The 21,827-nt window shown below is 35.4% G+C and overlaps 1 protein-coding gene across 2 annotated transcripts in view; it reads left to right on the top strand.

The window, feature by feature from the left end:
* Positions 1–7,793: 7,793 nt before the first annotated feature.
* Positions 7,794–21,827, top strand: part of LOC150107489 (protein quick-to-court-like) — a 191,847-nt gene continuing 177,813 nt past the window's right edge. Inside the window, exons 1-2 of one of the 2 annotated variants that reach the window (XM_090391341.1) lie at positions 7,794–8,035; positions 14,478–14,630. The gene's annotated coding sequence lies outside the window, so the exon portion shown is untranslated. The remainder of the gene's footprint in view (positions 8,036–14,477; positions 14,631–21,827) is intronic. The other variant, XM_090391340.1, reaches the window with a different exon arrangement.

Genomic DNA, 21,827 nt, shown 5'->3' with positions numbered 1-21,827 from the left:
GGGATGAAAAGTACATTTATGTGGTGTACTTTACAATGTGAAAGTTAACTATCTTATAATAAATACCAACTTTATGATCATTCAAAGTGTGTATACATTTTTTGAGACATCCTGTATGGAAAATACCCTTTAGCACGTATGTACCTCAATTGTTTACCGTGTAAAACGTTTATTGTTGAAAATTGTCCTCGTTTCTGCCAGGAAAGTGCATTAAAAATCATAAGTGTGTTCATTTCAAGCTGAGCACTTTATTTTCTGGTGAGTTACAATATGTAATGCTTGCTTTTTTGTGTTAAAAAATATTTTTATAATAATGGCCACAAACTGCAACGAAAGGGAAACCAGGAGTTTTTGCAGGGACTTTGAATTTAAATGAATCAACAATTCGAACAATCAAACAAAATGAACATAAAATCCGAGAAAGTGTTTATTGCTGGGTCAGCGATAAGTGCAAAGGGCGTTGTACGCGATATTCTAATGAAAAAAATGAAGAAATCTAATTATTTCGATAGAAGATTGCACCTCAAAAGAAAATTCCTATGGTTGGAAATCTTATTAAACAAAAAAACTCTCAAAGTTTATAAACATTTATAGTGCAGACCAGATGTTCAATGCGGATGAATCCGGGTTATATTGGGAAAAAAAAAGTGCAAAAACGCACCTATATTTCGAAAAATGAAAGATCAGCTGCTGGATTCAAAGTTTCCAAAGATAGAATTACTCCCACATCTAATGTGGGAGTGAAAAAGTTCAGGTCAGCGATAACCATGTAGCAATTTGCAGGGGATCCAATTCACGGAAGCACCAGTATATTTTGCTTTTATTTTAGTATGATTTTCTTATTTTTGTCGATGACTCCCACCCACGAAAGGTTGTAAACCTATAGTACATTAGTACCGTGGGTGGGAAAAGAAATCAACTGCTTATTGTTTTAAAAATTCTGTTTAATATACTTCTGTGAATGCACAATATGCGAAGGTTATTATTTAAAAAAAAAAAAAAGCATCGAGTTATACTAAATCCGTTATTACTGTTTGTAGAAAATAATTTCAAATACTTTAACTTGTATTTTATTTGCCAGCATCCCACATTCCAGGGCTGATGTTATTCTGGGTTAAGGACATGTTTTTTTTTTTTACATAATCCTTCCAAAGACCAAAATAATCGTGGTGGGGACGGGAGGTCATACATCTAGCGACGAAATTCATCTCCCAACTAAATGGGCACACATATATGCCCACGGTGAGATTCGAACCTGCAGCATGTTGGTTTGCAGAATATATAAGCCAACCACTTAATACGTCATTTATAGAAGTTTAATTAAGCCCTCCCCAAAAGTCCTGCTATGATGCCTCGCCGTGGCGGGGGAGGGGGTGGTGGCCCTGGGTGGGATGGCGAAGCACGTTGAGAGTATCATTACTCCTGGTAGGGCCTCCCAAGGCGTGAAGGCCATCCCACTATGCCCAACTAAATGCTAGCAGGCGAAGACAGAAGAGGAGATTGGCGCCATCTGTCTTAATTTGCTGCTCATTAGACATTCATGTCGAACGTTCCGCACAGTTAGCCTAGTGACTTTTTGCCTCACAACCATATGGCTGGGGAAGGAGTGTCCCAGGTTCGATTCCCGTCGAAGACGTAAAGAACTTGAAGATCTTCCTCAGGCATAGCCAAATAGCCAGCTTGGGCACTGGCCAAGATCTGGATTTAGAGAAAGATGTTGAACTTTATATCTTTCTCTAAATCCAGAGTAATTTAATAAAAAGGTGGCACACCGTTTGGCAACTCCTTTAGGTAGAGATGACCTTGCTAATGCTTCTGCCTGGTATCTCCACTTGGGCCTGGCTCCCACTGAAGAGACCTCAATAAAGGTCGAAACTAGTCTGGGTAGTGGCCCTTCCCTTAATGCATAACATTATACATATCCGCAAGGAGATGTGTTTTGCATTATGGGAGATACTGAGATAGGAGTGATGTTAGCTTGGTCCACCTTTGCTACAAGTTGCCCGGTGTTGTACTACCTTACCCCAGTCCTGAAGATACTTTCAGGCGCAAACTTTGCACACACTTGGATAAAGGATTAAACTAAATTTATTATAGTCTGACCAAGTGAAAAATAAACTTTCAACATCTTTTTGAAGATAGCAACGGTAATTTTTTAAAATGAATACAAACTGTAGCAAAATTCGATAATTTAATGGCAGATCGTATAAGTCGAATACAAACCGATAAGAACAAAATGTCACATTATTTAGGCGGGGAAAAAATGCAAAATGAAATGATTTCAATAATAGAAGAAAATAAAATTAATATTGTTAAAATGCTAAAATTAAATAAATATTACGCTATCATTTTAGACACCACTCCAGACGAATCTCACGAAAATCAATTATATATTGTTGTAAGATTTGTTTACCTCAATAATGACAACAAGAAAATAGAAATCAGAGGACACTTTAGGATTTTATTCAGTTGCTAACTCAACAGGCGAAGGTTTAACAAATTTTGTTGTAGATGTTTTGCAATCAGAAAATATAAATCTTTACGATTTACGTGCTCAAGCATATGATAACGGGGCAAACATGAAGTGCAAAAATCAGGGTCTCCAAAAGAGAATATTAGATATGAACCTGAGAGCGTTTTACGTACCATGTGCCGCTCATACGCTTAATCTAGTTGTAAATGATGTTGCAAGTGTTCTGCGTGAAATAGCAAATTTTATTTCATTAAAATATATAATTTTATATATATTTAAATTTTTTTTCTAAATATATAATTTTTTTTTCTAAATCAGCCTATCGTTGGAAAATTTTAAAAGAGGAATGATCAAGTTTTATTTTTAAAAAAGTTTGATACGAGATGGTCAAGCTGCACAGACGCTGTAAAAGCTTTAAGGTATAATTAGAAAAAAAAACGATGCTTTATACATTTTATAACAAGATAAATCAAGAGACGACACAGGGAACGAAGTTGAATCATTATTATTAAAAATGAAATCTTTCAAATTCATATGTTTTCTTGTTATATGGCACCAAATCTTATCGAAAATTAATGTCATAAGTAATCTGATGCGAAAACCGGACGTAATTATGTCTACAATAATGAAAATGTTGATAGATCTAAAAAAGGGTTTTAAAGGATTGTAGAACAGATGAGGCATTCAAAAATATATTAGGGGAAGCAACCGAAATTGCAAATACAGTGGATTGTGATCCAATTTTTCCTTGTATGCCAATAGTCAGACCTCGGAAAACAAAATGGTTATTCTCGTATGAAAGTGAAGATTAAGTTATTGAATCGCAAGAACAAAATTTCAAAGTCAATTTTTATTTAGTTATAATTGATATAGCTATTTCAAAACTTGATGAAAGATTTACATTATTGAAAGAACAATGATGTTTTTGAATTTTTAAATGATATTTATTTATTAAAACCAATGTTCGCGCGGTTAGTCTAGTGGCTTTGCACTTCGCAACCATATTCCTGGGGAAGGAGTGTCCTAGGTTCGATTCCCGTCAACGACGTGAGGAGCTTAAGGATCTTCCTCAGCCATAGCCAAGTTAGCCGGTCTTGGGCATGGACAGCAGGGTTTTTCCTCCAATTTATCTGGGGTTTTTCATCCCACAAGCAGGCAAACCGGCCCCGTGAACACACACGGATCTACAGCCATAAATACTTAACCCCCCCCCATGAGGGGATCAACTGGCCCCAATAAGGACGGGGGAGAAAAGGGAGGAAACTCCATATGAATAAATAAACAATGGAGAAAAAAGAAAAATTAAAATATTGTAAAGATTAGGAGATAAAATTGACAGATGATAAAGATTCTGATATAAACTCCTTGGAATTATGGGAGGAAATAGAAAATATTTTAATCTATCTTAATCCGAATATGAACGCATTTTCGGTACTTGAGTATATATTTTCGAATGATCTTCTTATTGTTTTCCCCAATTTGTCAATAACACTAAGAATTTATTTGACAATACCTCTGACTGTTGCAACTGGGCGAAAAATCCTTTTCAAAGCTGAAAATTATAAAAAATCATCTCCGCAGTACAATGACACAGGATAGACTCAACAATTTAAGTCTTATTAGCACAGAACATCAAATTGCTACTAATTTAGATATGGAGGATATAATAAATGATTTTGCCACAAAAAAATCACATCAAGTAAATGATACGCAAAGGCATATGCAATTAATCTTTGTTTATATTAAGAAATAATTGTTCTTTTTTTTGTTTGTTTTTGAAAAAAAATTTAAAAATAACTATACGAAACTGTGTATTCTGTGTTTTTAATAAATAAGACATGTAACTTTTGGTTAGCATAAATTGTTATTTTATTTATTGTAGTAAATGCTACATGCAATTTCTTTTAGTTATTTCTTTAAGGGACGACCGATAAAAGGTTGCACCCGAGCGGCAAATACCCTTAGCGTGTCCCCGATCCCAATCATATGTGTTGTGATGGGTAGGTTCAGTGGGACCTGCCACGACCATTGTTGGATCCTGAATAGTTTGCTAGTACGTGTCCATTTTTATTGGTAGAACGGCTATTCCAGACTGGATGCTTAGCGTAGAAGTCACTGGCCATGATGACAGGCTCCCTGTTGTCCAGATCCGAGGACAGTAATGTTTTTTGCGGAGGATTATATGCTGCGAAGATTTTTAGCTTACCAGCCGAGCTCGTGAGAATCTCTGTGCTAGTAATCTCAAGAATAGTGGTAGATGGGATGTTTATAGAGTGGTGACTAATGTAATTCTTAATGAAAATAGTAGTGCTGCCGCCTCTGGGATAATCTGTCTGTTCTGTACAGCTGACATCCCCTAATTTTAGGGTTGTCAGATGATCTCAGATTGGTTTCGTTTAGCAAGAGTACATCCGGCTGATGTCTTTGGGTGAAGTCCTGGAGTTCCAAGGTTTTATTTCTTAATCCGTTGGCATTCCACGCAATAATCTGTAATGAGTCTGGTTTTAATTTATTGCTGTTCGTGAGTGAGCTCTGTGATGATGGTTTGAGTAGCCTTTAGGAATATTTTAGTGGAGGATGGTGAGGGGTTAAATCTAAAGTCCAGCAGTAATGATTGCTGTCAAATTAAAGTGCGGTGCAGGTTGATCCTGTTCCTGGATTGTCTTTTTAGTACGAACTACATCTGCATATGTCCTTGTCTGTTTTTGTTGAGTTGGTCTTATATCAAAGACCTCTGATTTTGGGAGATGGTTTTCTGAGCATGTTTGTTGATCTTTGGGGGGGATTGTGTAGCTATGGCCTCTGGCATAGACCTGCTGGGGGAGGAAGAGAGTCTGGTTGTTTCTGATTGTCTGTTTTTTGGATTTTGAATACAACCTGTATAGTTGGCCGTGTAGGCTGCCAAAGTTTGCACATTTAGCTGGTGTAGTTTTTGGCTTTGTGCAAGTGTTAGTGGAGTGACTCTTTGCACATTTCAGACATTTGTACTCTGCCTTGCAGAGTCTCTGAGCATGACCAAATCTTTGACACCTATGGCATTGCCCAGTTGAAGCCTTCTTCCTTAGAGGCTCTGGGATGATTCGGAGTCCACATACTGCTCTAAGGTCTTAAATATTTTTATAAGCTTTATGGATCTCTACTAAGACCAAAGACATAGGGGTTTTGTTCGCTCTGGTCATCCTACTGACCTTGATAGGTGGCAGGTCCTGGTGATGGAGGTCGGCCTCTATTTCATCTGTAGTAATATCTTCTGTAACACCCCATAGGACCACCTTCAGATTTCTCTCAGAACCAAGAGAGAAGGTGTGGTATTGTATATTGCTTGAATCCAACTCTTTGGACAGTTTTCTGAAATCTGTCACAGTAGTAGGCTGGATTTTAATACCATCGTCCATGTTTTCGGTCGTGATGTACTGTATTCGTAGGTTTGTCATAGTGGATCGTGTGTCCATTTTTTCTTATCCCATAGGCCAATCGGTGGCACCTTCTCTTTTTTTTTGGGGGGGGGACCGAGGGATCGGAACTGGGAGTGTCCTCATCCCAGTTCTGCGTCGGTGGTTTTACGCTTTTTGCGCTCACGGACCTCCTCCAAGTCTGGGGGAGCAAAAATAACCAAGTCCAGCTTCTCCTCTGTCTGGGCTGTGTCCTCGCATTCCTCAACTTCACCTGGCAAGGAGTAAAAATTTAGGCTGCCGGGCCACTCATTTTCTATTTTTTTTAGTATCTTTTTGAGAATGGTGATCACCCGTCCTTTGTTGTTGAGCAACTCAATGTAAACATCATCTTCATCTTCGCTCATGGTGCAGCCGGAGATATAGTAGATACAAGTCAGTTGCTTTTAATAATAAATCAACAGTGGCGACTATAACGGCGGTGAGGCCTAAGAGTCGCCCTTGTTATAATTACAGACTACTTACCTGTGTTGTTGTTGTTTTTATATAGTCCACAATTTAATAACTTCAACCGCGTTTCTACTAGTTAATCTAGCAGCCACACTAAAAACCAGAGTTTCTCATATTATATTAAAAGTTACTCAATCCGTAAAATTCATTCTGTCATAAAAGCAAGCTTCTTTTCATTGGTGATGTTAATTATGTGTCGAATTCCACAAAGTAACTGTTATGAAGTTTGTTTATATATATATAATATTCATCAAAGCTTGATTTGCTTCCTCAGTCTTAAGAAAAGGATGGTTATATTCCAATAATTCGAGCCCTACCCAAGGGCATATGAGTTGTGGAAATACTTTCTGAAAATGAAAGTTGTGCCGAACAAAGCGGCCTTTTGCAGCTGCCCAATTTTTAATCCATCTAATTCGAGTGCTTCTAGATGTTCTTTCAATGTTTTAAGGATGGCGCCTAAAGCACCTATTATTATGGGAACAACTTTAGTTTTCTTTGGCCAGATTCGTTCAACTTCGATTTGCAAATCGCGATACTTTGTAATTTTTTCATTTTCTTTGTCGTCAATCCGACTATCTCCTGGTACTGATATTTCGATAAGCTTAACAACCTTGTTTTAATTTTTTTCAACCACTGTGATATCGGGTGCATTACATTCCAAGCTTTTGTCAGTCTGGATTTTGAAATCCCAGAGTATTTTAACTTTTTCATTCTCAACCACTTTCTGGTGTACTTTATGCTTCCAATAGTCTTTAGATACTTTAAACCCATACTTTTTACATAAATGGCAGTGGATTATCTTAGCTACGTTATCATGCCTTTTACGGTACTCAGTTTGTGCGATTTTGCTGCACCCACTTATAATGTGGTCTACCGTTTCTTCCTTTTCTTTGCACAATCTACATTTATTGTCTTGTGCAGGGTTCCGGAGAGGGAGGAGGATCTCTAAAATTTGAAAGCATATGCCGAAAAATATTTCATAAATGTATTACGGTAATAAATTCGTTTCGCCTTCTTGTAGTTGTATGTTTCATTCTAAAAAAAGAAATTCTACATTACCTCTAAATATTTCAGGTAAATGGCTTCAAAGTTCATTATGAAAGACGTTGCAGGTTGAGTGGGCCTCCCACGATGAGTCAGTTGACTCCATGGAGGTTACCAAAATAATAATAATAAATTCTAAAAGAAAATAAATCCAAGTTACAAATAAAGGGATAACAAATACTTCCCTGTATTTCGTTAATGCAAGAGCAGCCATGTTTCTTTTATGTTTAAATATTTCAACTTTACATTTTCACTCTCTTAAAAACTAATCTCTCTTGAGTTCAAGTTAAGAATATTACTAAACAGACCTATTTGTAAACAAAACTTTGCTTGGAAAGTGCATGAGTAGAATAGTTACGTCAGTTGCGGGTGAATGAGTCTAAACATTCCTTGTTTGTATAACGTGTGTGTATTTTTCCAACAGAACGTAAAATGTTCTGTTAGACTAGATAATAGCATTAAAAATTTCCATCTAATTCCAACACGCCTCGATTTAACTACTTGCAGAGGAGAATGTTTCGAGATTTCCTCTGTACCGACTGCATGTGCTGCATGTGTGTATGTTATATTATTGACATCACAGAGGAGCTTAAACCGCCTAGCTTACGGCCTTAAGGTACTGGTAACACTTGAGGAAAACAATGTTCGATGTTCTTTGTTTTTTTACTTTGTAATTTAGCATGTTCATAGTTAAAATGATTAAAACAGTCACGTATTAAGTAAGGTACTGGTAATAAATTATGCATTACGCTCGAAAGTCTAATTAAAATATAACGCTTTCGTCATTTATGATTCAGGAAAGGTAACGTGTAACATTTTCTATGCCAAAAAATAACAGAATATAATTAGCTACATGACCGTTTCTCACGGCCTCTAGCAGCAACCTTATCGCATGTTTTTGATTTCGTGAATAATTCCAAATCTGGTTTTATCATGCTGTTTAAAGGATAAGTTAGGTCACTGTCTGCGTTGTGACACGGAAAGAAATATTTTACAAAAGGACAAGACTATTATGTGGTGTGATCACCCGTGACTTAACTTTTGTGGAGCTGCTCACCTTCCTCCGACTCTTCTCAGGTTTTCTGAAACCACTTTTTTTTTTTTTTGTTATTTCTCCTCCATAAATAATAAGTTTATTGAATAGCAAGAGCTAGAGTTTATTCAATAAGCTATTTTTTTAACTCCGTCAATTCTTCTGTTCTCCTCTAACTAACTGAATTTCATTCCATGTATTTCCCAATATCACATTTTATTTCCAACAGCCAGGAAGATTAGTTTTTTGAACTAAATTAAATCCGGAAATATTTTCTTCTTCTTTATACCCAAATAATGAATATGAAAACAAGTATGCATATAAGATAATTTTATCATATATTGCTTAGTGAGTCTGCAGTTAAAAAAATAAATAAATAAATAAAAATCCTAGTAATATTTCTGTAAAGAAAAAAAAGAAACAAAGTTAATACGTGAGCCTTTTTTTACTGGGGAAATTTAGTTATTTCGGATTCTGTACTCTGATTTCTTTTTTCCCCCTTTCTTTTATTATTCTGCAACAATAACTCTATAATAATAAAAAACTCAATCTTGTACGGTTGAGCCTATTTTACTTCTTTTGATTTTAAGCTTAAGTTTATGGCGTTTACAATACTAGGAATATATCTATCTTCTTTTTTTTTTTAACGTGTAGACAAAAGACATATCTGGGTCTGACTTTTCAAGCTTATTATTGCATATAATACCTCAAAACTCAGACCTCCCCCCCCCCCCCAACGTATGAGAACAGCTCTCTCCATTTTTCATTGAAAAAGCCCGCATAAAGATTTCTCACGTCACGACTAGAGTCAAACCCAAGGTTTTTGTTTGTTTTCCAAAAATGTTGCATGTTTCGTCATTTTACCAATTGCAAATGGATATGCTTTTGATTATAAGAAAAATTTGGGGAACGCCAAAAGCATTAGGGTTATAAAACTAACAATAAAAATATGCATGGACTTGCCTTTTATAAAAATTGAGCTTATTTCAATGCGATACTTGAGCTTGTCGACTTTTGCAGATTTCAGCAATATCAGGTGTAATATGTGATACGACTATCCTCATCTCTTTGTCGATATTAGTTAAGTCTTTCACGCTTTTTAGTTTTAATGTGAATTAATATTGAGAAACCGAGCTCACACAAATATAATGTTGAAAACTGTAACAAAATTTTCAGTGCTTTTATGGAGAGAGCTGGGAATTCGGCTTGCACAAAAATCCAAAATTCCTCGAGTTATTTCAAAATTTAATTTTTAGAGTACGATCCGTTGACAAGTTTGTAGTTCTTCTTGTAACGAAAATTCACGACGCGATGTATTAACTGTGTCAAATGGATTTCGTATTGTTATATTGTTAATTGTTCTGTTATAGCGGAAATAATTCCCGCGATATTTTTATTCAGAGTAGCCAGTTACCCTCAGAACCGTGCTATGTGACATCTTTCACCGGCGGAACACTTGTAACCAGTTTGCGGAACACAAGCGTTCCGGGGGAGCACCGGTTAAGAACCACTGGCCTAGAGAAACACAAATTAGCTTGGTTGTATTAGTCCTTACATTCCAAAAAGGACAACTCAATCAGTCCCTTTTAATGAAACTGAATATTTAAGACTCTGAGGGAAATTTATCCAGCAATTATTTAAGATGCAGAAAATCATTGAAATTGGCAATATTATTAATAATAATAATAATAGCAAAGCAAGTCAATTAAAATTAAGAAAAAAAAAGTGATATGGTACTGTCATTCAATTATAGAATTTGCTCTTGCTGAGGGAATCAGTACTTCTAGCTTCCAGGAGGCGAAATTAAGCGCATTACAAACGTAATAGAAAAACTGAAAATAAAAGTAAAATAGACGCTAGTTCTTGTTAGAACTAATAATTTAATAGTGACAAATATAGTATGAGAGAATATATGATAGGTCTGCTGGAAGAGGAAACATAACAAATGATTCAATGTGCAGGTGTGTAGATGAAATGGATGTGGGAGTTTAGATGTGCGAAGTGCGTTTGACGGCAAAAATGATTTGAATAAGAGGGACGGTCTGCACTTGAATGGATTTGTAATCATTACTTATTGGGAAGAGACTTTATGCAGAGAGTCAGGGAAACTAAATCATGGAAGGAATGGGAGCAAAAGAGTGTGAAAGTTCAGTTATGGTATGCAGACGTGATAAAGGTACGAATGACTTTGAGTTATGCATCTGGCGAAGGGGGAGCAATGAATACTTTCGATTCGGACCTTTTGAGTGTTGCCTGGGAAGGGAAAAGAGAAAGTTCTACAAAAAGGCGACACAAATCGCATATCTAATTATAAGAAAAGACCAGGTGACAATTTTATATGTCCATGTATAAATGCCAGAACCATCAGAAACAAAGGGGTTGAGTTCATTGCTTTATTGAATACATTGTGGCCTAAGATCAGTGGCGTCTCGTGGCTCGAAATCATGGGGGTGCTGCAACTTTCGAAATATACATACACACTCTAAGTACAGTGCATACTTGTTTGGATAAAATATCAAAATTATGGTAAAAATTTAAAAAAAAATTAAAAATTAAAAAGCATTGTTTATTATCGAAAAAATTATAGAGTTTGGTATAATTCAAAATTACTTAAAAATAAAATCCATTCCTTTAATTGTAATTAAAGGAATGGATTTACAATTTTTGGACATTACAATTAAATCCTTTAATTGTAATGTCCAAACGAGACATTACAATTAAACGCCAGTGGACCTGCGCGACGGACAGTGCCGCATTATGCTAATACCTCGTATCTCACTATGACGTGCATATGCTTGCGTGCGTAGCAATATGACACTGTGGTAAACACAGTGTTGCTAGCGTCCTTCGCCCTCATAAGTGCTACAAGATGAAGTTTTATTATTTTTTTATACAAAATAAGAGAATTGTATAGGATTGTTGATGATAAAATTAAATTTTACAAGTGAATATAAATAAATTAATAAATAAATTAATATATCGAGAAAAATTGGGGGGTGCTGCAGTTCGGCAGTGCCCATGCACGAGCCGCCTCTGCCTAAGATTGTTGGTATTATTAAAACCTGGCTATCAGAATCGGATATTGTAACTGGGATTGAGTGTAAAGGGCATAGTATGTATTTTTAGGAATGATAGGAGAGGAGGGGAAGTACTACTAATGATATCAAATGACACTTTAGTCAAGTTAGGGTAGAAACGCATGAAAGCAATAATGAGAATAAGGAATGCGTTTGAGGCTAACAGGATGGAATATATGGTGGGGTGTTGCCACAGACCCGGCAGCTCAGTTGCAGGGGGATGATGAAATGCGTTGCCAATTTCTCCTGATAAATACTAAGCGAGTGATCATTAGGGGTGACTTTTAATTATCCAAACATCGATTGGACAGAAGAGATTTTGTGATAAGAATAAAGAGGAATTTATTGTTGTTGCGAGACAACTTTCTCAAGTAGCATGAGAAAGAAGGAACTCGAAGGCAAAGAGTGTTCGATTTGTTCATAGTGTCAGAAGGGATCTCTATTAAGAATATGACTATTTTACCACCAGTTGGTGACAGTGATCATGCTCTGCTTTACTGGAAAGTAGCTAATTATATTGATGTTCCAATTAGTGCAGGTTACATACTGAACTACAAAGCTGGAAATTATCAACTTATTAACATTAAAGGTAGTATTCACCTACCTTTGGTAGGTGAATTTTACCTTTGGTCCCATGGTGTCAATTATTAAATGGGAATGATATCAGTAATGCATGGAAATCTTTGAAAAATTGCTTAAATGAATGTGTCTCTAGAGTTCGAAGAATGAACAGAATGGGAAAGAAATGGATATGCAACATTATTAAGCAAGAGATCCATAAGAAGATTATTTGGACGGAATCTCGTGAAAATAAGAGAAAGGAGTTATGAAATATATAAACTGCAGGCCCAGAAAAATAATGAGTGTTGTGCGGAAAGCTAAATTGGAGTATAAAAAGTAATTGGCTATGCAGGCTAAATACAATCCAAAAGAATTTTATCGTTATGCTGCAAACAAAAGAATGAATGAATATGGAAGAATAACTTTATTGAATGCAGATGGTACTCGAGAGTCAGAAGCTAATGAAATTGTTTGATTAATGAGTGCTCACTTTGCCAAGTTATATCAACGAAGTGTGTGTAACATGATGCACAGTGCTACTACTACATTGGAAGAATAGTTAGTGGTGCATGAGAATGAGATTGAAGAACTGTTGTATAATCTGGATAAGAATTCCACAATTCTGTTTGTATAACGTGAGTTTCAGCTCAGGAACGATAGCACAGGAATGAAAGAAATGTATGATAGCTCTGTTGTACAAGGATGGTGCAAAAACTGATGTGTCTAACTACCAATGTCTCAGTATCTCTGGTGTAGTGGTGAATATTTTAGAGAAGTTGGCAAGTACTTGCATTCATAAATGGATAGACAGACATGCTATACTTTTCAAGGAACGTCATGTTTTAGCAATTTGCTCATATTTTATAACAATGTTATAGCCGAGTTTGGATTCACCATGTTAGTGTTATTTTTACGGATATTTTTGCCTATTTTTGTTTAGGAGTGTCCCTTATTTTAAATACATTGGCTTTTTACTCAAGAATTCTTAGGGTATTATAAGTGTATTTCAAAGGTAAATATATGCAGACTAATAGAGGAAGAAATTTTGCACATACTTTGTTTGGATGTTAGGATGGCTTCGTTCTCCATACTTCTGCTGTTAGGCTGTTCAAAACGGGGGGGGGGGGAGTGTTTGAGGTGAGGCAAGGTGGGAAGATTAATTAGAAAACCCGTATTTTTTAAAAATAATATATATATTATATTTAAGGGCGCGTTTTTGGAGAGGGGGGAAGTGCTTTATGGGAAACAGGGGCGGGGGAGAGCGTTAACTGGGTGCGAACCGTTTCGACCGTGCTACGGTCATCGAACATTTCGGGATAAATGATACTGTTGGATTTTGCTAAGGTATTTGATAGGATACCACATGAAAGGCTGTTGCAGAATATGCACTTGGAAACTAAACTCTAGGCTTGGAGAAGTGAATGGTTGATAGGCAGATATCAACAAGTGGTATATGGTGGGTATGAATCTTTCAGATTTAAGGTATATATATATATATATATGAAGAGAAATTTAATTGGTTATTTGCAAGGTAGTGGAGAGAGAGAGAGAGGAATAACTAAAAACATATATACACATTGCTATTTCTCCCTCCACTACATCGCAAAATAACCCAATATGTTTGCTAATTCAAATCACGGTGTTAAAATATTAATTTTAACACCGTGATTTGATGTGTTCAAATTTTCCTATATTAAAATAGCGTATCATGCTTGATGGTTTAAATCAGGGGTGTTCAATCCGTGGGCCGCGTGCAGCCCTGGACTGTTAGTAATGCGGCCCCATAAGATCTTAAACTTTTAACATTAATGTGATGCGAAAAATATGCTGTCTTTCTTTCCGTTTTGATACAGGAATTTGAGAGTAGGTTTCAAGATTTCAGAAAAAAATATCTTTTTTTTTTTTTTTTTTTGTATATTTGCGACTCCATTTTCAGTCGACATAAATACATTACCTTCGAATTTTCAAATGGAATGTATAGAGTTGCAATCAGATATTCAACTCAAAGAGAAATTTGATCGTGTCTCTTTGCTAGATTTTTATAAGACCTATGTTCCCAGAGAAAAAATCCTTCTCTTCACAATCACGCTTTATTCATGTCATCGCTTTTTGGTATTACGTACATTTGTGAACAACTATTTTCAAGAAGAGTAAAGTTAGATCAAACATTTCTGACGAGAACCTTGAGAGCTCTCACTATGAATTGCAACCACTTTCATCGAATCAGACATCATTGGTTTCACGTAAACAAGGCCAAATATCTCACTAGCTTTGTGTTTATGCTGCCCTCTTTTTTAAATGTTATAATAAAAAAATAAAAAATAAATAAAGGAAGTTTAGTTACTTATATACATTAACTATATTATACATTTTATATGCGGCCCAAGACAATTCCTCTTCACTCAATGTGGCCCCAGGCAAGCCAAAAGGTTTGGACGCCCATTGTTTAATCATTCCAAGAGCACCTTCTGTGTCTGCCTCTGTTGCTTACCCTCCGTCTCCTCTCTTCGGCTGGGAATGTGGCAGTCATTCTTCTGCAGGTGAATGCACAACAAAAATAGCCCTAGCTTCGTATTATATTTTTATTTATTTATTATTATTATTATTTCTTATTTTTTTATTTTTTATTTTTAATTCTTAGCACCTCATTAAATTTTGCTTTTGGAAGTGGGGAATGTTTTCACTCAAAGGTAATGTAAAAGGTGAATGTAAGCAAGCAATAATGTCAATAAATAAATTGTACTGACGACAAATTAATATGAAGTGCGTAATGGACGGTCCAGTGAGTACCATAAAACATATAGGACCGTTTTCATTAACAGTGAGAGAAAGCGAAGAGAGGTTCCAAATAACAAAAGCAGGTAACAGGGCTGGTAATACCCTCAGGTTATGGAGGCGAACAAGTCTGCAAGACGTTCCAGGAAGATACTAATTGAATTTGGTCATAGCATGACCACCCAGTGAACTGGTAATGAGCAACTTCCTCTCTCTCTCTCTCACGCACACACGAGTACTAAAAAGTTTAAAATATATATTAACAGAAGAAAAAGTGACGGTGAAAGATCTGTTATATTTCTGTTTTTAAATAAAATTTTAATTTTATTTATTTATTCTGACTTTACAAGCCAGAATAAATCACACATGTAATAAAACTACTGCTTGAGCTAGCTCTGGCAGCTAAATTTACTGGTGACTGATGTGTATTATTAAATACAGACAGGATTGAAAAGAGGGGATTCGGAAAGCGTGAAAAATTTTTTCGAGCCGCAGCAAGGGCTGACTGGCTAATGATAATACTACAGAGGAAGAAAAAAACATATGTAATATAGTCGGACCCAGGGCCCTTCCAGAACCCGGAAGGAGGATCCTTTCCCCTTTCATCTGTCCTGAATATAATATTGTACTTTTAAGTTTACAACTGATTATTATATACAACTGTAAATCAAACAGATTTATTTGACAATTTTTGTAATATTCTTGATATATATGTTTTAATGTAGTAGGAAAGGAACTTAAATTCAAATTCAACTATGTTGCTATTTATAGCTCATTCTGGAAGAATGAACAAGTTTTCAAATAAACCTGAGAAATATATGCTATCACAGTTAAAGCCATTTTTTATATAGCTCAAGTACACAGCTAAATTAACTTACTTGTTGGCTAATTTATAAATATAGAAAACTGAGGGAAAAAAAAAACTGTTTCGTTCATTTTTCTTGTTATTTTAAGGTGTGTTGCCCTTATTCTTAGTGACCTAGTATCATATCCCGCTCTCTCTCTCTTTTTCCCTATTCCTTCTTTCTTGGAAACAACCAAAAGGGTTTCATTCTCCGTATTCCTCACAATCTCCTATTCCATCAATTTAAATTAAACGAGTGAATAATAATGAAATATAAATGAGATAAGCGCTGCAGAACTTTCACAGCTTTCGAGTCCTGATATTTAAATGACAAAATTAATTACCATTAGTAATAATTTTTCTCCAAAAGACCCTGTGTAATTTAGATAATATTTATGACCAGTTTAATATATACATAAGGAAAACATCTTGTAAAAGAATTTATTCTCAGCTCATAGAAAAGTTTTCTGCACAAAGTAGCGTAACATAACACACTGGTTAAAAAACATCGCGATGCATACACGTGCACCACAAAAGAAACCGGTTATATAAGTTGACAATAAATCAACACAATATTTAATATCTATGTCAGTTTAAAATTAAGAAAAAGATCTCACACGTGAAAGGTTAAATGCCTATCATAAGTAACACTGTGAATAAGACAAAAGTTGAATGCACTAGCCAGAACTGTTTATATATGATCTTAAACATTGCAGTTTATAGTTTCTTGGAAATGAGCATGGCAATATTTTAAGTACTATTTATAACTCAATTTCAAATCCACCATATTGATTTTTTTTATCTTGTTTGCTGTTTGATATATACGTTTTCTCCAATATTATTTCTCAGAAACTACAGTCTGTAACTGTTTAAGGTAAAGCCAGTATTGTGCTTCGATTTAGTATCGAAATAGAGATCTGTTCTGCTAGGAAATGAATTGTCAGCAAAAGAAAGTATTTATTCATTGGTCTGTCTCTGATTGTTCCCGCTTATACCATCTAAGATTTGTAAAGAACTTTTTTTTGGATACTTCGACAAACTTGAAAAAAAAAAAAAAAAAATACATTCTTTAAATGTGAGAATTTGCAACGGGTGAACAATTGTTGAGGTGATACCCAGTTCGAAATTATCATTATTTAAAATAAATAAATAATAATAAATAAAAATACGAAGAAGAAACGGCGAAGTGGATTATTTTCTGGAAAAAAAAGAAAGAAAGAAAGAAAGAAGGCAAAATTGATGTTGAAAGCGTTTAGGTCGACTGAATTAGGTTTTCCTATTGGAAAATTATATGAAATTGGAGTTTGACAATATTCTTGAGATTATTTAAATTAAGGAGATATTAAACCCCACATTATTTCGAAGCCGAATAAGAAACTTAAAGATAGAAATCTAAGAGGTTCATGCCAAATATAGTAAACTATAAAATTTTCGGCGAATCCTAGCGTAAGCTAAAATCATGGTTCAATACTAGGGCAACTCGTAGCAAAGGTGGTTAAGTATATAAGTTCTGCTCACTACAACCTTGGTATTATCTTGGTCTACCTACTCACTGATGAGACCTCAATTAAAGGTCGAAACCGGTCTGGATATTGACCTTCCCCCAATGTATAATATCATACATCTCCTAGGAGATGTGTTTTTACATTATGGGAAATACTAAGAACAGTGATTAGAACTTTACCCACCTTTGCTACCAGTTGCCCTAGTATTGAACCATGGTTTTAGCTTACGCTAGGATTCGCCGAAATTTTTATAGTTCACTATATTCGGCATGAACCCCTTAGATTTCTATCTTTGAGTTTCTTATTCGGCTTTGAAATAATGTGAGATTTAATATCCCCTTCAATTTAATTATTTTATTAAATTGACGAAGTGAAGCCTTTTGGCTCTTTATTTCAGTATTCTTGAGATGTTTGTTTCCACATTGCAAGGGTCCTGAAACAAGAACGAAAAAACTGCAGCGTCACTAAAGCAAAGAATGAGATTAGTAGTCAGTGAAAGATCACTTATTTACACAGAAAAGAGACTCCAACATTGCTAGAAAGTTGCTTATCCTCACATGTATCAGATGACTAGAAAGGAACCTTAATTCCCAATTGCAAAATGCTGCAGGAACACAATAGGATGAGCGATAGTTCAGAAAGCCTTTGTTCTAGATAAAGTTAAATATGTAGATAATTACATGATCTAGGCTAATTTTCAGGCCTCTACCCAGTTATTTTATATAATTATCCTGTTGAACTAAATTCAACAGGGTAGACGCTAGTGGAACAATAGAGTAAAATATAACTCTATAGAGAGCTAATAAGTTATCTCTGGAATGCCTGATATGAAAACCGTTGGAGGAAATCCCCTGACATTTAGCATATCCAGGCTTGGATAAGGTATAACAATTCAAAGTGAAAAGAGGAATGAAGATACAGAAATACTTATACTGGTAATAAAATAAAATAAAGGGTAATTACAGTAGTTCGAAATAGGCATTGGTATTGGATGAATAAAAACAATAGTCCAATAGTAAACGAGAGAGAGACTACAAATTATGGGAAGCGTCCCATTTAGTGTTGAAAAGCTTTAGATATTTGGGATACTAATATCGAATATTGGAGAAGAAAGTTATAAATCAGCCTATATTGTACGATTATCGAGATATCACTTCAGTCTTTTTCAAATCTCAAGAAGAAATTACAAGAATCTGTGAGAGGAAATGCGTACTAAGTAGTTACCTGAATTACAGGACAATTAGAATTACTGAGGTAAATAGAAAGATCACTGACCCTTGTTATCGATGAGAAAAGTCAAGGCACCAGAAGAGGGGTAGAATTATCGAGAATTCTCGTGGGTACATTTAGATCGTTCATGACAGCAAATGCTTCAGCATCTCTTCTAACTAGGTCAGAGGAGTGAAAAAGGAAGTAAGTTTGCGCATACATTAAAGGAAAACGATTTCGCTCTTAGAGAAGCTGAATAGCAAACAAAAGAAAAAAAATTAAATAATCGTTAAAGCAAAGAAACTGACAGAATAGAATAAGGGAATTCCACCACAGAAAATACAAAATAGAGGAGATTCTATAATAATGATAATAATAATATGTGTATATATATATATATATATATATATATATATATATATATATATATATATATATATATATATATATATATATTTATTATTATTATTATTACTCATATATATTATTCACATATATTATTACTAATACTCCCTCTAAGCATCTAGCAAAGTATTTAGCAGGGAGATTATTCCCAGAAATTCCGGTCACATTTATTACTAGGATTATCAAGAGCATTTATACCAAAAGACAGCCGGATCTAGAATCCAGTAGTGACTCGTAGGGACCTGCATAAATTAATGTATGAGGATTTTCCGAAAAGAATGCCACAATTGTAGTACTAATTGTAAATATGTATTGTGTATTTGCGATAAAAATATTTTCTGTCCAGGTCTGTTGAGACCATTTCCCGTAACTAGGGGAATCAAATCCCAGAAAAGTCTGAAAGATTGATTTTTCTTTTCTCAAAGCTGTTTTTTTCAAAATTATGTGATGTTATTTCCCTGCCATACGTAACAAATAGTTCTATACAACATTCGCCCGCAATGTTCCTCTGCGCATATCTCAAAATGGATAAGTCTGAGACTGACTCCTCTGATAATTTTTGCGTTGTGAGATGCAAGCAGTTCTTAGAAAGAATATCTTGCACTTCTGGAATTCCGAACCAAATTGCCATCACTACCACTAGTTCAGGACGAGCACGCACACACGCGCGCGCGCGCGCGATTCTTTCAAAGGATTACAGGACTTGTATTTTAATATGAATATATAATTATCGATGTTCAGGTACAGATAACCCAAGATTTAAGTGGCCCCTATTTACGCGGATTTGCTTTTATGCGTGTTTTTTCAGCCACTGTATACATATATGTTACGTCATTGTCTGTACGTTGCTATGCACTTGTACGCATGTGCCGTGTGCACAATTTACTTAGAACATCACCTCTTATCTGCGAGTATTGGTTGTTGATTTGAAGACGAACTTTTAAAACAAAGGTACGTAAACGTGGGTTCGATACACTTCCGATGTTGGGTCTGCACATGCATAATTTATTACAGGTTTAAGTTCTATCCTTATTAACCACGTCAATAAAACTGGCGTAGTAAAGTCACAATAATGAGGATACGCGGGCACATAAACAGTGGCGTGCTGTTATCAATAAGTTAATAAATTACCGATAAACTCGAGTCCCGTTTTAAGATTGTTGAGGGCGCACATGAATTTAAATTACGCGAGTTAACAATAATTATTGTTAACTCGCTTATCTTTAAAGATTGCTATTATAATAGCAATCTTTAAAGATAAGAAGCAGATTTAAGCGTCTAAGAGCGGATTTAAGGATATTACTCCCTTCTGGGGAAAAAAAAAAAAAAAAAAATCGTCCATTCTCAGAGTGAAACCACCCTCGAGTTGAAAAAATTATTAAATGCGTGGATCGAAGATTTAAATCAAAAATCGGTACTCGTCAACACGCAAATAATAACGAATAAGGCTGTCAGTTTGTAAAAAAATATATAAAAAAAAACATTAATTAATAAATAAAAACAGTCAAAAGACGTGGAGGGGGGGGGGGGAAGAAAAGAAAAGAAACAGTAGATCTCCCGCTTAACTCGGATCAGCGAATTTTTTGGGACTCATCCCCAGCGTAAAACGAGGGTTACCTGTATTTACTTCTTTCGGTCGCAAATTGTCACCCACACTTTGAACGCGGTCGACCGAAGCATTTAATCTAGCCTCCTTCAATTACCGATGATGTTATTTGTGTTGGGCGAATGACTTCGCTGCTTTTAGGAGAGAGAGAGAGAGAGAGAGAGAGATCATTTCGGAGCTCATCGCATGCTTCGAGAGTTGATGAACAATGGAGACGAAGTACTATCATCATGCTAGGAAAAGAATTTTGTGACGAAATAGAAAATCAGACAAAAAATGCTGTTAGAGATTTCTGTGTAGGTTGTCTGTCAAGAATGAACTCACAGTGCGCAATACTACTATTTTATTTCTTCCTTTATTTAATATTCAGAGTCGTGTACTATTTGTTCATGAATGATAAATTAACAAAGAATGTGTGACAGCATTTCCTGTCCCACTTTCCTCATACAGAGTGTGTGTGTGTGTGTGTGTGTGTGTGTGTGTGTGTGTGTGTGTGTGTGTGTGTGTGTGTGTGTGTGTGTGTGTGTGTGTGTGTGTGTGTGTGTGTGTGCACGCACGTACACACACAATAGAGAGGAACAATGCATATATATATTGCAAGTAAATTAATATACAGGTAACCCTCATATAACGCGGTACTTATACAACGCGGCTTCGATATAACGCGGTCTACAAATTGTAGTATCCCTTGTTGAACTGGTACTTATATAATGCGGTTTCGATATAAGATGGTCTACAAACTGTAGTAACTCTTTATCTTTTCATATATTTTTCAACGCGCGACTTAAAAATCAAATTTTATCTTTGTCAAATTTGCATCTGTCTGTTCGCGCATGTAGTTATAAGTAGCGAATTTATGTTAGGGGAAATACCCTTTAGCGCGCATGTACGTTAATTGCTTGCCGTATAAAGGTTTATTGTAGAAAATTGTCTTCGTTTATTTTTTTCTGCCAGGAAAGCGCATTAAAAATCCTAAGTGTGTTAATCTCAAGCTGAGCACTTTCTTTTTTGGTGAGTTACATACAATATGTAATGCTTTTTTTTATGTAAAAAAATTATTTTTATAGTAATGGCCACTTAGAGCGCTTTTGCGATATGGTTGAAAACGAAATTAGTGAATTAATTGATGGGGAAATAGATTTAAATGAGGAGGAACTGGTACAATTAATAGATGACGTCGAACCAAATGGCAGGGAAAGTTCTGCCAAAGATTCTGATTGTGATGAATTCGGTTTAAAGAAATTAGCAGAGGGATTGGACTTGGCAAGAAAGTTATTTTATGGATAATGATCTTTCAATGGAACGCTCCGGGAAATTCACGAGACAATTGGATATTTGTTTAGCTCCGTATTATGAACTTGATAAAAAATTGCAGCATAGTGGTAAGCAAGGT

This window comes from Typopeltis vanoorti, chromosome 4 (genome assembly GCF_054136105.1).
Source record: "Typopeltis vanoorti isolate ZY-2024b chromosome 4, IOZ_Tvanoo_1.0, whole genome shotgun sequence".
NCBI classification, from domain to species: Eukaryota; Metazoa; Arthropoda; class Arachnida; order Uropygi; family Thelyphonidae; genus Typopeltis; species Typopeltis vanoorti.
Note: the sequence above shows the minus strand (reverse complement) of the source record. Positions and strands in the feature narration are given on the sequence as shown.